We start from the raw sequence: 22,159 nt of genomic DNA on the forward strand, positions 1-22,159 counted from the left end.
TACTATCTACAGAAGGCGTTGACATCAATATTTAATCATGTGCATAAGTATAATCATAGGTTATGATCATACTAAGCATAATCATAGGGCTTATGAGCCAGTGCATATAACTTTACTTGGCTTGATTCACTCTATATTCTCTTAAACAACTAAAATAACACTTTCATCTTGACTTCATCGATATAGATTGACTTCATCAACCTAGATTGTCTGCATTAATTGAAGAAGTAGCTGCCTGGTCCATTAGGGCTGAGGAACATTCACTGACCCCATCTGTGCCCTAAATTAAGAATTATGAATACAAAACACATACTAATGTATAACTTCTAGTGAATTCATGCCCATCTCTTAGCATCTTGCTATGTGTTTCCTACTTTAGAATCTATTTCAAAGTAAGTCAGTCTGAGACCAATGGGATTCACTCCTAGATAAATTAAATATGATTTTAATATTTGGATATTACATCAGCAATATTAATTAATATTTATATATTTAATTAATTAATATTAATTAATATTTGGATATGACCAAGTAGCAACAGTAAGAGCAAACCATGGAACAACAGATTGGTTCAAAATTGGGAAAGGAGTATGGCAGGGCTGTATACTCTCACTCTACCTATTCAACTTGTATGCAGAACACATCATGCGACATGCGGAGCTTGACGAATCCAAGGCTAGAGTTAGAATTGCTGGACAAAACATTAACAATCTTAGTTATGCAGATGATACCACTTTGATGGCTGAAAGCGAGAAGGAGCTGAGGAGTCTTCTATCCAAGATGAAAGAAGAAAGTGCAAAACCTGGGTTGAAGTTAAGCATCAAAAACAAAACCAAGATTTTGGCAACCAGTTTGATTGATAACTGGCAAATTGAGGGAGAAAATGTGGAGGCAGTGAAAGACTTTGTATTTCTAGGTGCAAAGATTACTTCAGATGCAGACTGCAGCCATGAAACCAGAAGACATTTACATCTTGGGAGGAGAGCAATTACCAATCTTCATAAAATAGTGAAGAGTAGAGAAATCACATTGGCAATGAAGATCTGTATAGTTAAAGCAATGGTATTTCCTGTAGTAACCTATGGATGTGAGAGGTGGACCATAAGGAGAATGAGCAAAGGAAGATAGATGCTTTTGAACTGTGGTGCTGGAGAAAAATTCTGAGAGTGCCTTAGGCCTCAAGAAGATCCAAACAGTTCATACTCCAGGAAATAAACCCCGACTGCTCACTGGAGGGAAGGATATTAGAGGCAAAGATGAAATATTTTGGCCACATAATGAGAAGACAGAAAAGCTTGGAGAGACAATGATGCTGGGGAAAATGGAAGGAAAAAGGGACAGACCAAGGGCAAGATAGATGGATGTTATCCTTGAAGTGACTGTCTTGACTGTGAAGGAGCTGGGGGTGGTGACGGCTGACAGAGAGCTCTGGCATGGACTGAGCCATGAAGTCGCGAAGAGTCAGAAGCGACTGAATGATTAAAAAACAACAACATGACATCAACATATTCATAAATGCTGTTAATGAGATCACAAGATTAATTTTAAAATACAGAGGACACAAAACATATAGAAAAGCAAGTTGATGTGGGATCTACCAAACCTGTGCAATCAATGAAAAAAATGTTTCAACACTCATTACTAAATGGGGGGGAGGGGGAATCATTTCTAATGACTTTCCAAAATTGGATGGGATCTGTACTCTAACTATAATGAGTTAACTACCTTTTTATTACTTTTTGGGGAATTTGCAAAGTTTTTAGAAACAACATTTAAAACAAACCTACAAGAGCTGTCTACTTGAATTTTCTATGCAATAACACAAGATAACAAGGGACCCCCCCCCCCCGCCCCTAAGTTTCAGAAATATTCATACATCTACTGTTTTTTGGGATTTTTTTAAGTTTTGACAAAAATATTTTTATATTTTTTTAAAAAGCTACAACACCTCTCATTGAATGTCTCTCATATTAAGCAATATAACCTCAGTTAAGGAATTTCTTCCCAGCCCAGCACTGATTTACTTACTTGTACTGAAGTATCAGTCAGTCCTCCTCTTTGGAGATCAACAATTTATTGGAACTCTGGCTGCTACTATGAGGGAAAAATCTCTCCCCTATTTTAATTGGAGCTTTCTCATGTTGAGCAGAATTCTGGGAAATGTTGTTTAAGGCAGGACCTTCCCAAACTACATTTCCCAGAATTCTGAATTTCATAGGGCCCTTCCACATAGTCTTATATCCCAGAATATCAATAAAGAAAAAGAAAAAACACATTATCTGAGTGTGGACTTAGATAACCCAGTTCAAAGCATATATTGTGGGATTTCCTGCCTTTATATTCTGGGATATAGGGCTGTGTGGAAGGGCCCTCAGTCTCTTTCCCAGCGCACTCCGCTTTGTCTTGCCCTGCTGCTTTCCTCTCCTCATGAAGAGAGGCTATTAATTTAAAGAGGAATTGCAGCCTTTTTGGCTTCCCCTCACTTGCATTGAAAATGAAACTGACTTTGATAGGCTTCAGAGCATTACAGAATTCAAGCAAAAAAGTATTAGATGAATGTTGATTCTTATGTTTTTTTTCTCGTTCTCCCCCCCGCCCCATGTTTTTTAATATATGTTTGTATATACAAAATTTATGAATTAGATATTACTTACTAAGTAAAAATGAAAATTTGCAAACCTCTAGAATCTACTTCTCATTTGAAATTAATAGCATTCTTCTATTAAGAAACAGAGATATGTTGCCTGTCAAAATTAATACATTGATGGAATTTCTTCTTAAACAGAACACTAGAAGACTGTCTATTAAAAGAAAAAGGAAAATGTGTTGAACAAAGCCTTCAATAAAGACCAAGGTTACTTACTGTATCGGACACCAGACATTTCAAATGCCATTTTTGGTTAAATCATGTTACAAAAACAGAACTCTTCACTCCTTGTCACTAGAGTGCAAGTGGCTTCAGCTCTTGTATTTTTTATGACACAGCAGTTCAAAAGTTCATCTCTTCCAGTCATAGTGATGTTGTGAGGAAGCAGGCCTTCTGAAAGTAAATTGCAGCTCATTGGGAACCTGAAAGCAAATTTTGCCTTGATTCATACCTAGCAGTTTATGCTGTGCTGAAACCCTGCCTTCTGACACCCCACGGTGTTTACAAGGAAATGCATCCTTTTGATTATTAAATTCAAGAACCACTTCACAGGGTTGAACTAAAGATACTTTATGGATGAAAGAACCACTTAACAGGTTTGTGTTGTGTGATATTGAGAAAGGCAGGTAAACAGACAGGGTTGGGGAGGATTTCAGAGGCTGGTCTTTCCAAGAAATTCAGTCATTTCTCCAGTGACATCTCATGCTCTCCTTCATGCACTATTCATCCCACTGAGTAGACAGAAAAAAAGGGTTCACTATTTGTGGCAGGATCAACTCCTAAGAGATGTTACCCTGAAGAGTAAATGTACAACTGACTTTGTAAAAAGAAATAATTGCAGGAGCACTACTGAATACCATGCGCTGTAGGCTATATTTTAGAGGAAGGCAATTGGCAAAGCCACCTCTCAGTATTCCTTCCCTAGAAAACTTTGTGAAATTCATGGGATTGTTATATGTCAATAGGAAACTTGAAGTCATAAACACACATATAGAAAAATATATTTTAATCAACACTAGTTTTTAATCACATATATTGGACTGCATGTGGCTTACATCTCAGTAGACATCTCTAAATCTGTATAGTGAGAATATTATTTGACTGAAATGGGCATATTCAGGTTAAAACAAAAGAATTTACAAGCCATTTTATTCTATGTATTTACACGAGGGTGGGTCAAAAAGTAATACCTCCATTCCTCTAAGGGCCCTACCACACTGCCATGTATCCCAGTTCAAAGCAGATAATGTGGGATTTTATTCAGCTGTGTGGAAGGGGCCTAACTTTTATTTCTTTCACAGCCACTGGGCTATCTATATATGATATGATAGAGTTAATCTTACTCTACAGATAATAGTCTTTTTTTCCAATTGACTGATTAGAACCATGAATCTGAAACTAAAAGAAAGAGCCATCATTGAATTTCTGGCAAAAGAAGGCTGTGTGCACCTAAGGAAATCCATAATCACTTGAATAATGTTTATGATTTGGCCCTTTCTGGCTTTTACCTGTTTGGACCTCTGAAAGACAACCTATATGACTTGAATGACATTAAACAGCTTTAAAATCATGGGTCATGAACCAATACCCTGAATTTTTTCCAAAATGGTTTTGATGCCTGGGTTAAATGATGGCACAAATGTGTACAAATTGATGTTGAACAGAAGTTTTGTGTAGAGGATAGTTCAGGATATGACCTGTAGCAACTTCTGCTGTTCTTTGTTCATTCATAATGTTTTTAATGTCACAGGAGGCAAAAAAATTTGACCCACCCTTGTATCTTTTGTTCCTTTAGGGAATGTATACATATTTCTCTGTAGAGAGAAAGATGGGCATGTCAATATTTGGGCTGTAATCACTGATACATTACATTTCATGTATGACATCTTACATTGCATCATATCTCATCACATGTTATGGATCCTAAGAATTGTCATAAAGATTTTCTTGAGGACTGAACCTTTTTCTCGCTACATGTCTGTCACAGACTTTATAATGATCACATAGCAGAACATCATCAGATTAAACCCTATAACTTAACCATCTATTCATTGTCATCATATTCTTTTTATGTTTTCCCTAATGATTGTTAACATATTCTACAGAGATTTAATAAATGCTTTTACATATATGAATTCTATCCCTTGTATCATATCCATATCTATCTTCCCAATACATGTATTCAAGTATATGTTATCTGTTGAGGAACTACACCTCTAACAGCTTCAGTGACTTCACCAGCATACAAAAGTTTATCTCCCTGGGTATTGTTTAATGTAACACATATGTTACCATCATAATTTGACACATCCTAATATAACTGGCTTTGTTATGCTTTATATCATATACTCAGTATGTTCTATCTATATTTTATAAGTATTTTCCCAGGCCACAAGGTTAGCAACTGAATAACCTCATGTGTAAAAGCCGGATTCCAGCCAGAGTTGTGGTTGTGAATGGAAGATATCTAATCTACACCTGTAGACTTTCAGGTTCATCATCCATGGCATAGGATAGAGTAAGAGATATCAGAAAGTTTTAAAATATAAATTAGAGATGAATGAAATGTGAATGACATTCTGTCTCTATTTAAAACAGTAATTTTTTATGTATACCAAAGCACAATTTTATACTCAGCCATAGGTTCTGTTGAGTTGAATTGTGCTTATTCCAGGTAGGTGTGTGTGGCATTACCTCATATTTATTCCTTTGCTGGTCATCTAGCATGAGTAGAGATATTGTGTAATTGGAAAGCCTGTGACCTGCATTTCAAATACCTTTTCAATGAAATGAGAGCCATTGTGCCTTTTAATCTTTGTTTATTTTTCTCTTTTGTGGAACCAAAATGCTACTTTGATTTGATGTACTATACATAATTCACACACTGAAATGGTGAAACTGATCCTTCTACAATCCTTGTATGCAGAGTTCACAATGAGAGCAATATTTGCTTTAATTCCTCAAAGTGTATTTTCTGCATTTCTAACCACCCCTTAGAGGCTTTAGATTGAAATCTATTTTTTAAAGTAATTCCCCCTCCTCCATCATATGAGCAGACAGGTTTGTTATTGCATGGTTGCTCATGAATTCTGGACTGCTGGCATTGATTTTTTTTTCCTGGCAGCACTGAGAATTTGTCTTGAAAAATAACCCTAGTGACCACTAAATGGACTTCACAAAGTAAAATAAAAAAGTAAAGGTAGGTCATGTTTGAGTTCTAGGAACTTTGGCAATTTTTCTAAAGGAGACAAGAAGTGTTTTTAATTATTAGATCTTTTAAGGCAGAACAAAATTGACTGAGACCTACTCTCATCATTTTCAAAAGCTTAGAGTAGGATTTTTTTTGGCATGCATCTCTAATGAATTTGCTTAGAATAACTTGGCTCAAGTACTGCATGCATCTTGGAAATATAAAAGTTTTTGTCATGTATTAGCTCAGAGCACAATTTCACACCTTCACATGTTGAAGCCTGTAAGTCACAAACTGTTAATGTGATTTTCCCCTTCTTTCAAAGAAACAGAACATGATTTGAGTCTGAATAAAAGCTGCAGAAAAAGTATGTTAATGTGAACAAAAGGCTATCGTCTTTCTGTCTATCTGTCTATCTCACACACACTTGCTTCCAACTTAACAATAGCAATAACACTGAGGAGGAGAACAAGGAGAATATATAGGACAAAAGTCATATCTGATGGTGGAATAAGCTTGTGGAGGTTCTTCTTTTTCTTCTTACCCCACTTTCCTCTCTTAAACGAGATTCAATATTCAGTATCATAAATTGAGGGTCGGAATATGGTCTGCCAAATCCAATAAACTGATCTTAGAATTATTGGCTGGAAGATGCTAGCACAGTCCTCAATACATCATTTTATATATACTTAACTATGTAGGAGTTTGAAGATAAGAGTTCAAATCCAGACACAGCCATGGAAAACCACTGGGAATTTTTTTTTTTGCTGAAAAATCCCATGATCCCTAGAAAATTAGGACAGAGGAGCAACAAAGCAACGTGTCACTATTAGGGATCCAATACAAAATCAATGACCTGAGCCAAAAAGCTCCCATTCCATTACCTATCCTTTGTTCTGATTCTGAAAATGGACTCTGGTGAACAAGATGGCTATGGAAAGTTCAAAAGAAAGGGAAATGGTTTTCTTTGTTTCCAAGTAACAGCTACTCAGATTGATTATGCTTTTAATTTTGGTAATCATTATATACTTAGTATCCAATGATAAATGTCATGGGCTTCTTTAATTTCCCTTTAAAGTTTTACTGACCATTGTTACATCAGTGATTGCAAATTACTTAGCTTAATTTTTCTGCATGTACTGAAATACTCCCCTTTTCCTGAAATTCCAACCATATAGCTTCACCAAATGACTCTGGGCTCTAGAAGTATGAGAAACTGGAATATGGAGAAGAGAATCTTTATGAATAATTATATAAACCTTGATCATTGTTTCTGAGCAATTTTTCAGCTCTCCACTGTATCATATAGGTTGTTAACAACACTGTGACGCTGTTCACTTCTTCCCATGGGAAGCAGTAGATTATAGGCTTTCGTGGCCTCCCAATGAGGTCCTAAGCCAAATGATCAAGTAAAACAGTTGCATTTGTTCCAGTGCTTAATAGTAAACATAAGTTCCTCCAGCACAACCACCCAAGGTTAGAGTCTCCAGCAGGACCCTCATAGTCAGACTCCCAAAGAACTTTGAGGTTGTTTAGAGCCCCATTGGTGGCAGCAGGTTAAGTTGGTGCAGCATCTTTCCTAGGTCTTTTGTTCTTTTCCCTATTATCTGGGAGGATGTTCTGCCTACCCCACCCTGGGCCACTTTTCAGGACTTGTTTGGGAAATATGAGACTTTGGAGTACAACTCTCCAGGAAAGTAACTAACCTATAGAGGCTCATAACACACACACTGAAATGTACAATCTATCCATTATCCACTCTACCTATTTGGGAGCCAGAATAGAAGGAAAAGGAGTATAGACAATTTATTTGGATATCAGATATCAATGCACGTTAGCACATGCAATTGTGGACACATCATTTTAGGATAAGATGTCCTTATTAAAAATGAGAGTCCCTTGAAAGGGAACTAATTATTCAAGTTTTAAGTCACTTTCATCTTCTACTAAGTCAAATGTGACAAGTTATTCTAGGAAATTTCAAACTTTTGTGTTCCAGAATATAATAACTGTATATATGGAGTTGATGTATGTCTAGACTGAGTTCTCAGTCTGATTGCAATTGTAAATTATTCACAACTAGTATCTTTATTTAATGTTATTTTTATATTAAAGGCCTCAAGCTTAAGCTCTTGTATTTTTCTGTGAAGTACTATATCTGCGTTTATTATACCAATCCAAAATGCAGCATTTCCAGAAGCAAGTAACTCAGACATTTTTGCTTTAAAAAAAACACACTGCACCATATACATTTTGCATGTAAATATACTCTATTGAAGCTATGGAGAACGCCTATAAGATTTTAAGCCTGAAATAAATAAGAAAGAAATGGATATTTTTCATATACTTGGTTATTGTTTAGTGTAATATAAAATCCCATAAAAATCCTGGGAAACATCAGTGTTTGGCTTGAGTGATATATTAAGTGCTACGATACAAAGAATGTGGGCAGTTAGTGTCAGCGGTATGTGGTATAGCTATAAATTTATTCATAGATACAAATATAAGAAATCTTAGTGGGAAAGGAATGAAATAGGCAAGAAACCCCTGAAGTCTCTTATTTGACTACTATAACCATCTCCTTGGTTAATGGTGAAATACTTTCATTTCCTTAAGGCACCATTATCTAAAATATCTGCATCCTTCTCTGTGGCTTATCAGATGTTCTTTTTTCTTTTCTCTTTTCTAAAGTTAGTTTTTTGTCTGGTTTTGTCAAACGGCACTTCTACACAGTACCTATAATTCAGGATAAAATGGGTTAAAAAGGGGGTAGCCAGATGATGTGTATGCTAAATGTGCTCTCAATTACAGTAATCGAGGGAAAACCCGTTTCAAAAAGGTCCTCCTTTATCCTGGTTCTGGGTAAAAAAAAAAGTGAATTTTTCCATAACTGTGTGGCCCTGCAGTCCTGTAATCCACGTCCTGTAGCTAAGCTTTCCAATGCAAGACTGACCTAAAATGGCTCCCTGTCCCCCCAGAGCCCTGGGGAAAGGGGTAGAACCAAAACTTAACAATGATTGATAGGTCATTGGCCCTATAATTGCAAACCAAAGGAAGCCACCTTATTGCAAAATATATGGAACTTTGGAATACATGCAGACACTCAAAGAAAGAAAAGGAAGTTGGAGCTTTTGGTACAGCCGTACCAGCACAAAAATCATTTCCAAACAGATCAGTCTTTCCATCCACAACTCATCTAGTAGCACTTACTGGTGGTCCAATTTTGTATAAAGCTATGGGAGGAAGAGGATTTAGAACACATTACATACAGCTCAGTATATGTTGATAAGCAAGCACAACAGATCGTTAACAAGACTCAGTGAAGACATTAAAACAAATTAAACTTATGTAGCATTAGTAAAGGAATTAATCATATACGTCGTATTCCTTCTATTTTATAGATGCAAAATTCTAAGTGTCACCAAGAATAATGCCTATCTTGGCATATTCAGATGAAATAGAATGGTTATATAACTTAAGAAAGTGAATCAAACCATAGACTGTGATACACTACTCATAACTACAAATAATATATTTCACGAATTAGGCATGCATACAACAATATAGAAAACAATTACTAATTGTAGAAATCATCCTTCCTACATGAGCATATGTGGCGAATATTTTATCTTATATTAATTCATACACCAACACCAGAAGCAGACATGCAAACACTGTCTCTGAGGCATCACCTATACAGGCCACTTAATCCAGGGCCATTCCAGAGCATTATTCTTCAGACTGGACTCTGATCGATTGCATTGGTGGCCATATGCAATAAGCCTAAACCTCTGCAGTGCCATGTTGATCTCCAGAGAGACCAAAAATGCATCACCTCCTTCCTGGGTCACCCCCTTGTTATCCATGACCAGGCAGCCACTTGTCACCAGGCACAGAGCTACTTGCAAGTGCCTAGCCATTATAATCCTATCTGCTGAGGCCATAATGAGACATTCATGCGATCAGTAAGGAGGGGGATAACTCTTCTTGCTGAATTTGTAGGCACCCTCTTCTGACTTAAACAGATAGAAAGGAACTTGCAAGAAACTCCATGGCCAGTGAGGAGTAGTGACAACCACATCATGACAATCCATCTGCTTCCTGATCAGCATAGGAGAAAGGTGATAGTGGCAGTGTGCATGTGAACACAGACCAGGCTGAAAAACCTGATCTAGCTTTCTAGATGTCTGCAAAGCTTGCATCCTCCAACATTGCTCAGTGTAGAGCAAAGTCTGGTTAAAGATTAAAACTTTGGATACGTACCAGAAGTCTTTATGCATTGTGTAAACTATCAATATTTGTCAGTTCTTGTGGGTTTTTTCGGGCTATATGGCCATGTTCTAGAGGCATTTCTCCTGACGTTTCGCCTGCATCTATGGCAAGCTTCCTCAGAGATGAGGTCTGCTGGAGCTTTTCCCAGCTCCAGCAGACCTCACCTCTGAGGAAGCTTGCCATAGATGCAGGCGAAACGTCAGGAGAAATGCCTCTAGAGCATGGCCATATAGCCCGAAAAAACCCACAAGAACTGAGTGATTCCGGCCATGAAAGCCTTCGACAATATATCAATATTTGGTATGAGTATGATTTTTTTTTCTGAGCCTGAGATAAGAAAAATACAGATATGCTCATATTATTTTTGTTATACAGAATATACACAAACTTTAGGTAGATATTTGTACATTATGACAACTATGTACCCAATTGCCTAACTGTAGTTTTCAGCTTATCATGAAAAATATTGATCAATTTGAAAAATATACAGTTTTGTGTTGAAGACTAGGGAATAGGATACATAAGGAATCACGAGAATACACTGAAATTAAATGCAAATTGTTTTTCACAACTGTTAAGGCAATTATACAAACACCACATATTAATGCCAAATGTGTAAAAAGATTATTATAAAATAAGACATAAAAGAAATAGCACCAGGGTCAAATAAATAGATAATATATCTCTTGCTGAAAGAAACCCAAATCAAATTGAGCAGACAATGTAGAGGAAAGCTTATAAAATCATAGGAAAGGGAAGAAAGTATGTGATAATAGGAGAACATTATTAACTTTGTAGCACAAGAACTGAGGGACAACCAATAAAATGTGCAGCCAAATGATTGATGATAAAACTAGTCTGTAGGCATAACAGGACATTGTTACAGGATGTTGCAGGTGCTGTGGCCATGAGTGGTCTTAAAAGTATTAAAGACATGATAGTCGACTTTTATTGTTTAACCGTGCTCATTTCCTACTGGAAATCTATTAAGTAGAAGTATCAGAGAAAGATATCACCATCATACTTTATACTTTAATACTTTAATATAAATTATTTTTGGTGGGGAGGGGGGGAAAGTGAAAGAAGGATCTAAGTTTTCAGTATGTGGTTTTGTTGATTTTAAAAGCAAGAAGACGCTTAAAATTTAGATGTTTGGCTCTTCTTCTTTTGCTCTTTTGTCCATCAAAACTGATTTAGAATTATTGCAGAAATGTATGAGAATTCAGTAGAATGAGTTCAGAATAACATGGTCTAGATCAGGCTTTTAAAACTTTTTCCACTTTTTACCTGAAAAGGTTTTTTTTTTAAAAAAAAATCTTTATTGAGTATTTTCATAAAAAATTAAAATTGTGTATATAAAGAAAACAAAGAAAAAATGTATAAAGAGAAAGAAAATTTTTAAAGGTAAAGATCCCTCTAAAACTAGAATGCTTCTTTCTAGTTCTAACAATTATAGAGTGGCCCATAAACACTGATAAACTCTTCACATATATTACTACAGCTGTAAGAATTGTCTATGCTAGAAAATGGAGAAATGAACATACACCCAAGAAAGAAAACTGGATCTAGAAGATGCTGGACATCATGAATATGGATGAATTGTCCCACAGGTTGACCGAATCCCAAGGAAAAAGCAAAATTAGGACTGATTGGAGGCTGTTTAAAGAATTAATGAAAGAAAAAAAGCTAAAGCTCTTAATCTAGTAACTCAGAGAAAATGGACTGGACCACAACTGAGGCAGAAATAAACATAATGGACAAGATATTTGCTATACATAATATATCTACATATTTCTTTTTTATGTTTTTTTTCCCTACATTTCATCATCGCTCATCCCACAACAAAGAAGAAAGGAAGTCCTGGTAAAGACGTTTTTATATATACCTTTTTAAAAAACTATAATCCCAATCCCATACACACAAAAACACACACAAACACATGCATACTCCTTTTTTTCTTCCTTTCTTTCCCTTCCCCTTTGGAAAATATTTTTTTTCTTTTTCTCTCAACTTTCCTACTTTCCTATACACTTATATTGCTTCCCCCTCTTTTATTGTATCACTATAACTTCTTTGAATAAAAATTACTTTTAAAAAAGAGAAAGAAAAAGGGAGTGGGAGGGAAATGGGGGAGAGGGGAAAAGAAAGGAAGAGAAGGAAGGAAAAAAGAAGAAACAAAAGAAGAAGAAAAAGAGGAAAGAAAAAAAAGAAGAAAAAATAAAAAGAAATAAAAAAGAAAAATAAGTGAGGCATCAGTTTTTCTTCTGGGCTTCTTCCTGGAAGTTTTCTTCCTTTTCCTCCTTTTTCAACCTTTTACCTGAGAAATTTTTGCCTGAGAAATTTTTATGGGACCCCAAATATATAGGTATAAAATTAAACATGTATTTATAATAAATCAGTATCTGTAAGAACTGATTGTTGTTGTTTACAGATTCGTGCATATGTCTAAGTGGTTTTCAGAAACCTTTTACTGTTGCCAAATTTTTCCAACCCAACATTGGGCTAAGGTGCCACCATTTGGAATCGTGACCCACAGTTTTAGAAGCTGTGCTCTAGATGCATTACATACTGGCCACGGAGGAAAAGGCAGGGAAAAGAGGAGAAGAGAGAAATATTGAGGGAGAAAGAGAGAAACAGAGACAGAGACAGACACGGAGATCACTCAGCCTCTGTCTGCATAGCTCCATATTCCTATTTTTTTCCTCCAAGAACATTTGTTCTGTGAAACTATTTTGCAGATCTCACATCCTGAAAGCATAGCAGGATATTTAAAAGACTTATGCCATTTGAATAGAAAGCAGTTGTTTTAGAAAGCAAACACCTGGCTGAGTCAGGAAACCACAACAGTAGCATATCAGGATGACACACCAGAACCCTTCAGTATCCTGGCCTGCTATGTATGCTGCTCAGAAAATCTCATTTACAAGGAGAGCAGATAAACAACTACACTGAGCTTTATTCTGCAGCTGGTTGATTGTGTCATCTGGAAGCAGTCAGTTTCTTTTCTCTGGGTTGTTTCCTATAAATAAACCAGGGGAAAAATCTAAAACAAACTATGAGTTCACTGTCTGGTCTGTTTGAAGGAAGCAAACCAGAAAATGTGAAATTATGTTTCCCAGACATCACGATAAACATGCCGAAAGCAGCTTGCAACTCCTTGTCTTGAGTAAACAGAGAAGCAGTGGCATAAGCCTGTGGCTAACAAGGTAGAATCCTTGATTGTTATGTTGTCTGAATATCATTATAAATAATATTTTTAAATGAACTGCTTATTGTTTATTTATTTATATCCTGCTTTTCTCCCATGAGTGGGACTCAAAGTGATGAAATGAATGTGTTTAAAAAGATTGCATTTATTTATTCTTTTAATCATATGCAACTACATGGACATTCGTGTAACCCCTCAAAATGGAGATTGACATGGTGGTAACTGTGATGTCTCAAGTTAGACATACAACTTCATAAATATAGAATCATCACTGTACCATCAGGGATACATTCTTCAACTTACTGTGGAATTGTTAAACTGTGCATGAAATTTGAAACCTAGTTATGTGTGTGTGAGAGTGTGTCAGGAGCAATTAAAGAAATTGCAAGTTGCTTCTAGTGTGAGAGAATTGGCCACCTGCAAAGAGATTGCCCACAGGACACCCGGATGTTTGATGTTTTACCATCCTTGTGGGAGGCTTCTCTCATGTCCCCACATGGAGAGTTGGAGCTGACAGAGGGAACTCAACCCACTCTTCCCAGATTCGAACTGCTGATCTATCAGTCAGCAGTCCTGCCAGCAGAAGTGTTTAACCCATTGAGCCACCGGGGGCTCCTAGTGAAATGATGGAGTTCTATCCCAAAAATACCAGGTACTAGAAACTGTCTATAGTTGATATATTTTGTCATACATGGATAAATACAATTGTGGTTATGAGGGGGAAGTGTCATACTGTAATTCAATTCACAGTCATGGTACAATTGTAATAATCATACATGCCTCCCCCCCCCTCCCCCAATAAACCTCACCCTACAAACCAGTCAACTACAGTACATCAAGTAAAATATTTCCTGGGTGATGGATGCTGAATAACGAACTATATAATCTTTCTTTGTTAGTGAGGCATGGTGTGAAAAAGCAGTTGGGACAGGGGTTTTTCCACACCATACATTACTGGAAGGAAGAGACTGGAAATGCCTTTTTTCAGCATCTTGAAACTCCTTTGACTGACAAAACTGTCTGGTTTCTAAGGTATGACAGTGCAGAATATCAGCAAGAATCTTTACTTTACAGAAATGTTGGACTGACAGAGCTCCTCCAAATGAGTCTAATATGTTAGGCAGTCAAAGTTGTTATTGCTGTTTTTAAGAGAGCGATGTGTGTGTATTATATATATATATGAGAAACTTTTCTGTTGTTTCAGACTACATTTTGCAACATTGTTCTCCTTTCTTCCTGTGGCATGTTCTCAGTTGACCCTCTTCAGTGTATAGAAAAATACAAGGTACACAGTGGTAGAAATACAAGATGTGTAACGTACACAGGCAAAAACAAAGATGTTGATAAAGATGTAGGCCAGTGAACAAAATGAAAACAGGATCCAGTCAGAAATAGTTTTCATCCACACAATAATTAACATTTATTCTAATAATGTAGCTGTGAAATATGACATCCCCCCATGGAAGAGTCATGGCATTATATTATAAAAGGAATAAAAGTCCACACAAGAACTAGTTATAAAGCCAAAGCCGAGATCATACTACATACATGACCTCATCACATGTATATTTCCTCTGTGTTCTCTCTGTTTTCACATGCAAAACAGAGCCCCACAGACCATTCCATGATGCACGCCACTTCTGGTAGACACCAAGTGGCCACCTGTGGTACTATGCCTTGCCAACATGCTGCAAGGAAGAAAAGACTCCCTTCTCAGAAATTAGAGTTTTTCCCAACTTATGCCTCCAGAAAGTGGGGTAGAAGCAAGGGAAAGTGAGAAGCAGATGGGAAGGGTCATGGGATAGGTGGCCATCCCCGAAGACAAACCCTGCTTATGCTTTGAGAGAACAGGCTAAGATATATTCCCCACTCTTCCCAAAGCCTTCCCCTGCTTCCCGTGCTTCCCTCCTGCCTGTAATGAAGCCCATAATGTAAATGTATGCTCATGTAGTTAAATGATAGATATTTTATACTACCATTCCAGCATTGTGCAACAAATTTGCAAATGTGCTTGCTGTTTCTGCAGTCCCAGTTAATCAAGTAACACATTGAATACACTGATGTACATACACCATCCAAGAATGTGCAACAGCATATGACACACTTGTGGACTCTGTTTATGCAGGATGTCAGCCAGAAGCTTCATAGCAAAGAAGGGACATATGGGTAGGATTATGTTCATATGATGTGCAGTGCATTAATGAAACTCATTAATTCCTGTACACAACTATTTAATCCTGTATGTCAGCATTTCTTACATGAAATCAATCTTAACCATCATGTGATGGAACAACCAGTATTTAAAAACTATGATAGGATGACAGGAATTCTGTTTACAAATTAGAAAAATAAGAATGTTACAAGAAAATAGACATCCTTTTAGGATGTAAATCTTTGCATATGTCATTCTCATATGTAACAATGAACAATTGGAAAGTTTTGTCTTCTTTAATGAATATTTTTATCCATTTTATATTTTAGGGGATTGTTTTTTGTAAAGAAACTGTCAGTACAAAAATATTTTTATAGAAAAAGATTTGTAGAAAACATATTTTCCTGTCTAAAAATTGTATTTTTGTAAAACAAGTTCAGAAAATGAATCATTCACTACTTCATAATGAAATGTCTCAGTGTGTAAACACACTCTTTCTTATCGAAGGTGAGTTTCCATGGGCATGATAACTCAGACTCAACCTGAATTGACTCCTGGCTGTCTTTACAATGTTCAAGCACCTCCAGTGAGCATCATGGATTATCCTAGTTAAACCAGCATTGTCCTGCTTCAGGCAAAGTCAATGGCCTCTGGAGTTTGCTAGAAATTCCAGAATATCCTGCAGCATTGGGACAGTGTGGACAGCTGGATCAGGTCCAATCCAGATAGCTAAGCTGTCCAGACAGGAAACTGCCACCATCACCCTTTCCTTGTTCCCATCACCTCAAGGGAAAGGACATACATTGTGCCTGGGTCACCACCATTGCTACTCTCAACCCATTGCAGAACTCTGTGCAAGCTCCTGACTTTCATGGGTGCCCCATTTTGATGTCAACAGAGTCATGTGCACAATCAAGAAGAAGATAGGGAAATCAGCCGCCTGATATTTCCCATCTTTGATGGTGGATAGATCACATAAAACCTACACATTTGGAGTTAAGTTTCACTTTCCTGCTGGAGCAAAAATGGACATGTAGTGGCTTTGTGTAAACTAGACCTCAAAGAAGCTCTATGCCCCCTCCTCCCCCCACATCAGCTTTCTGGCTGATATTATCACTTTGAATCCAAATTCCCATTTTTATGCTGTTCAGAGCATGCATTCACATTCATTTTCTCATAAAAGCATGTAACTTAACCTATTATCCCGGTAAACCAAAGCCATTCCTCCCACTGACATCAAAGAAAGAGGCTGCACTGAATGAAGCCAAATTCTTCCCTTTAAAAATTCTTTAAGTTATCCCAGCTCGAGGCACTTGGTATTTTCCAGTTATATTTGCAGTTAATGTGGAGTGCAGATAAGCAGACATCTTGTGAGCCAGCCTCTCTAGTTTCAAGTGTTTCATAATTAAAACCTCTCTAGAATTTTATTCAGCATTACAAGCCTACTGCCCATTCTGATTCTCTCTCTCTCTCTCTCTGCTTGTCCATTCCATAATCTGTTTTGCCTGAGATGTTACAATAATCTTTCTTCCTGGATTTTGATTTGGTGATTTGGTCTAATTTGTCTTTCTTCCAGTTCTTGTTTAAAAAAAGAAAAACAAACCCTCAAATTATCATTATCGATGAAGTGATGAATACCTCTACTACTAGAGAGGCATCAAATAAACAAGAGGGAGGTTTTAGTATCTTCTGGAGAGCCCTGTGCATGCAGAAGTACATAAACACTTCAAAAAGAGAGTGTGTGTGCAGTATCTAATCTAACAAGAAGATAACAACAAACCTGACAACAACAACTTACACATACTGAGTAAAAACAGAATGTGATTATTAAATAGAGGTTTGCTAAATGCATGATTGCTCAACATAAATCTCTCTCCTTCCAGATTACCTTAGGAATTGCCATTAAGGAAGGTTGACTAGAGTTTAAAGCATAGAATTCTAAGCCCTCATCAAACTATACATCTTGAAATTATTAGGATGGGACTACAGGAATCAAAAGGGTATCTAAAGGCTACAAATGTAGTGCAAATGCGTGCACTTGTGAAAGGTAAAACATTATCATCATAGAAATATTGCCAAGCCTTTTAATCATAAAAAATGTCAGTTAAAGAGCATTTTACTCATTTATTTTGTTTTTTGTATCCCACCCTCTGTCAATACAAGACCCAAGGGTTCAATAGATCAAGGATTTCTTTTCTGCACATCAGATCCTAACACTGACCTGGAAACAACTGCCACTAAGGGACAGCCTTCATCAGTCACAGTTCCAAATTTCTCCAACTGTAAACAACACAACTGCTATAGGTTATAAAAGTTATAAAGAATTATCTCTGTAGGAGGAAATTGAGCTTCCTGATGAAATGCCATGCTGAGCTCACTCCATGTGGTAGAGCTGGCTCCTGCCAAATGATCTGATATCAAAAATATAATTATTGTGAGGAAAGGGCCCAATACACTGTTGAACATATTTTTAATTACAAGATTGGAATCTGGAGAAAACTCTTTGAACATTTCCAAATGAAATTATGGGAACTAAGACACTATGGAACTTCATTGATATAGTTAGGGACAAACACAACTATTTGATATTGGTTATGTGAGCAAATCCAAACTGGATCAATGATACATAGAAACAGTATTTGAAAATATTCTGAAAATAATAGTTAGAGACCATGATTTTCAAGAGTTAGGAAACCCTGATGAAGCAAATCCTGGACTGATGTGACTTTTTGCACTTTGATGCCTCTTCTGACTCAAATGTGTATGTGATGTGTGCAGAAAAGGATATTTCTCATTTTCTGTGCAGAAAATATTGTTTTCTACGCAAAAAAAAATCACAATAATATTAGCATAACAACAATTTCCAAATAGTTTCTAAAGAGTCTCTCACAGCAGGAAAAGGGAAAAAATGCAAAAAGTAATTTTTATTTTCTTTGAGAATAACATTAGTTTTTAAAAGTTACATCCCCAGACAACAGTAGTTCATCAGAGTAGGGCTGCTAAAGTTTGATCCCCTTCTTCAAGAAACTAGCGCTTCCCAGACTAAATGTAAATTGGAAGGCAGTTGGACTCTTGTAGTTTGCATTTCTTCAAATTTTGTGTTGGAACCCAGACGCCTTAAAGAGCCAGACACAAGAGTATGTCCAAAAGTAGAGTTTATTAACACAAAGCAAAAGGGACTCGGAGACACTTACTTCAGTGTCCTTGGTCAAAACTCAAAAGTAGCAGCAAGTTCTAACTCAAAAAGCAAACTAAAGCAATAATCCGGATTATCTGGAGAAAAGATCCGGATTAAACTGAAATGCTTCAAAAGTCACGCAAAATAACACAGCAAGTAAAGGATGAACAAACAAAGAGCCGCAAAGACGAAGACGTAGTCAAACGCAGCCCAAGGTCAAAGAAAGCCAAGTCCGAAGTTGCGAGGTTCCAAAGTCCACGTAGGCAGCGTCATAGTCAAAAGCAGTACAAAGTCAAAGAAGGGGAAATCCGCACTCATGAGAATTAAAGCCGAGTTGTAACACGAACAGAAGCAGCAACCTGCAGATCCAGGACCCAAACCCAACACGAAAGCAGCAGCGACAAAACCCAAGGCACGAGACCAACACTTTGCCTTCTGCAAAAATTCTCAATTTCAATGCCTACTTTTATCTTACACCTCATCATCCAATGATGAGCTGACCTCTGCCCCATCATCATCTCTTACAGCTGTCTTTGCCACCACACCTGAATTCCAACGCCCATCCCTCCAACTCTTCCACCTCTTGTTAAGAGTTAGATCTCCCCAACACTCAGCAGTATCTCCCGATTGCCAATCCCCACCACCAGAAAACCCCACAAACGTGTCACTAGACATTCACTGAGTACATACATCTCGAACCTCTTGAACCTTGTGTCATCCCCATCACCCCCAGACCCATCACCCCCAGAGAAACCCATGAAAGACTCTTCGTCTGTGGGAGCAGTAAGTATATCCCGGATCTTCTTCCTTTGTTGCTCCTCATCCGATTCTTGCTCCTGAGTAACCGTCTTAGTTTCCCTATTCACATCCACTGTATCTCCTTCCTCTCCCTCACTCATTGACCCTTCGCTCTCAGAAAACCCTGAGTCTTCGTCGGTAGGTGACATAAGTATATCCTGGATCCTTTTCCTTTGTTGTTCCTCATCTATGTTTGCTCACGAGCACTCCTTTCCCCCTTTCTGACACCCATTCTACCACTTGCAGTGTTACTCATAGGCTTTACTACAACACTTTGTGTTGGCATTCTTGAGCTTTGTAGTCATGGATTCTGTATTCACAAATTCAACCATTTATAGCTTGAAAATATTCACAAAAAAATTCAAAAAGCACACCTTGATTTTGCCATTTTATATAAGGGACACAATTTCACTATGCAATTGTATGCAACAGGATTTGAGCATCCATAGTGTTGGTATCCACAGGCGTCGAGAAACCAAACTCCAGAGGATACAAGGACCCAGTGCATACAAAGGGAACAGTGCATACAAAGGGAACAGTGCATACAAAAAATGCATTAGTTAGGAATGTGGAAAGAGACAGAAATGTCAATCACAGAAAGAGTCATGTTCCATGTATCTTTAAAATGAGGAAATAATGCACAAATCATGTAAAAGAACCCTCTGCCTGAATATCTGCAAAAGTGACACAGGCCTACTGTAGATTAATTCATACATCCTTACAGTGGAATCGGAGCCCCCGGTGGCGCAGTGGGTTAAAGCCCTGTGCCGGCAGGACTGAAGCCCGACAGGTCGCAGGTTCGAATCTGGGGAGAGGCAGATGAGCTCCCACTATCAGCTCCAGCTCCTCATGCGGGGTCATGAGAGAAGCCTCCCACAAGGAAGATAAAACATCAAAATCATCCAGGCATCCCCTGGGCAACGTCCTTGCAGACAGCTAATTCTCTCACAACAGGACGCTCCTGACACGACAAAAAACAAACAAGCACTGGAATTCAATAGAAGAAGCAAAGAATACAGAAAGTTCCTTTTAGTAAATCATGCCTCATTTAAAGATGGAGAGGTGGCAGGCAAATTAATGTATCACCCAAAAAAGAAGGCACATTTTAAAAGAGGACAACATACGTCATAGTTTTGCATAATATTTGCACATGCTAATGTATTTGTAAAGCTGCAAATTTAGAAATAATTACTGTCATTTAAACAGGATTACAGTCAAAGACGTCAAAAGTGAATCAGGCTGCAGGGTGAAAAATCCCCCTCCATAAGCTACAGTTGCCAACAATAAAGAACAGCTCAAGATCAGCCAGTATATGCTAGGCATGTATGTTTCAGGATTCTACGAAATTAGAGATCTCACAGGAACAGGATGAGAGACCCCCCTCTTCTGGGACTTGAGGCTGGCTTTATACAGGTCCTGTCTCACATATTACTAACCTCTGTTACCAGATCCTACAGAGCTGAGAGAAGAAAAAGTAGACACCAGCTAGATTTGCAATAGGAAAACCCACACAACATTTTGGGATGTAATTTTGCTGCATACAAATTACTCAAAGGTGGTCTGTTGTGACCATGGCTTGTTCTCACTATGCTTTCTTAAACAAGTTACTCTGAAGCTGCTCTTTCTCAAAGATAAAAAAAGGCATATACAACATTTACAAGTTCTGCCTTTCTTCTAGATCACTGCTTCTTAACTCAGTGTTGGTGTTCTGAAAAATTTGCCAACAGTAAAAGTTTAGCAACAGCAAAGACCTAACAGAAGCTGAAATGATCAAGAGAAGGTGATGAGACTATTCGGAAGATCTGTATAGGAAAGATGATCATATCAAGGAGAGCTTTGACGGTGTGGTGAGTGAATTACAACCAGACATCCTGAGGAGTGAGGTTGAATGGGCCTTAAGAAGCATTGCTAACAAGAAGACGGCAGGAGATGACAGGATCCCAGCTGAACTGTTTAAAATCTTGAAATATGATGCTATAAAGGTGATGCATGCCATATGCCAGCAAATATGGAAAACACAAGAATGGACATCAAATTGGAAAAAATCAACTTATATCCCCATACCAAAAAAGGGAAACGCTAAAGACTGCACAAACTTTCATACAGTAGCACTTATTTCACATGCCAGTAACATAATGCTCAAGATCATCCAAGGTAGACTTCTGCAATACATGGAGTGAGAGTTGCCAGATGTATAAGCTGGGTTTAGAAAACGCAGAGGAATGAGACACCACATTGCCAAAATCTATGAGATAATGGAGGAAGGTAAGGAGTTTCAGGAAAAACAACAACATCCATTTCTGTGTTATTTACTATTCTAAAGTCTTTGACTATGTGGATCATAATAAATTATGGCAAGTCCTTGGTAGTATGAGGATACTAAATCGCCTTGTCTGTCTCTTGAGGAATCCGCATAACGACCAAGTAGCAACAGTAAGAACAGATCATGAAACAACAGATTGGTTCAAGATTGGGTAAGGAGTATGGCAGGGCTGTATACTCTCACCCTACCTATTGAACTTGCAGGCAAAACACATCATGCAATGTGCAGGGCTTGAGGAATCCAAGGCTGGAGTTAAAATTGCTGGAAGAAACATTAACAACCTTAGATATGCAGATGATACCGCTTTGATGGCTGAAAGCAAGGAGGAGCTGAGAAGCGTTATAACCAAGGTGAAAGAAGAAAGTGCAAAAACTGGGTTGAAATTAAACAT

Source organism: Anolis sagrei, chromosome 2, assembly GCF_037176765.1.
Source record: "Anolis sagrei isolate rAnoSag1 chromosome 2, rAnoSag1.mat, whole genome shotgun sequence".
In the NCBI taxonomy this organism is placed as follows: domain Eukaryota; kingdom Metazoa; phylum Chordata; class Lepidosauria; order Squamata; family Dactyloidae; genus Anolis; species Anolis sagrei.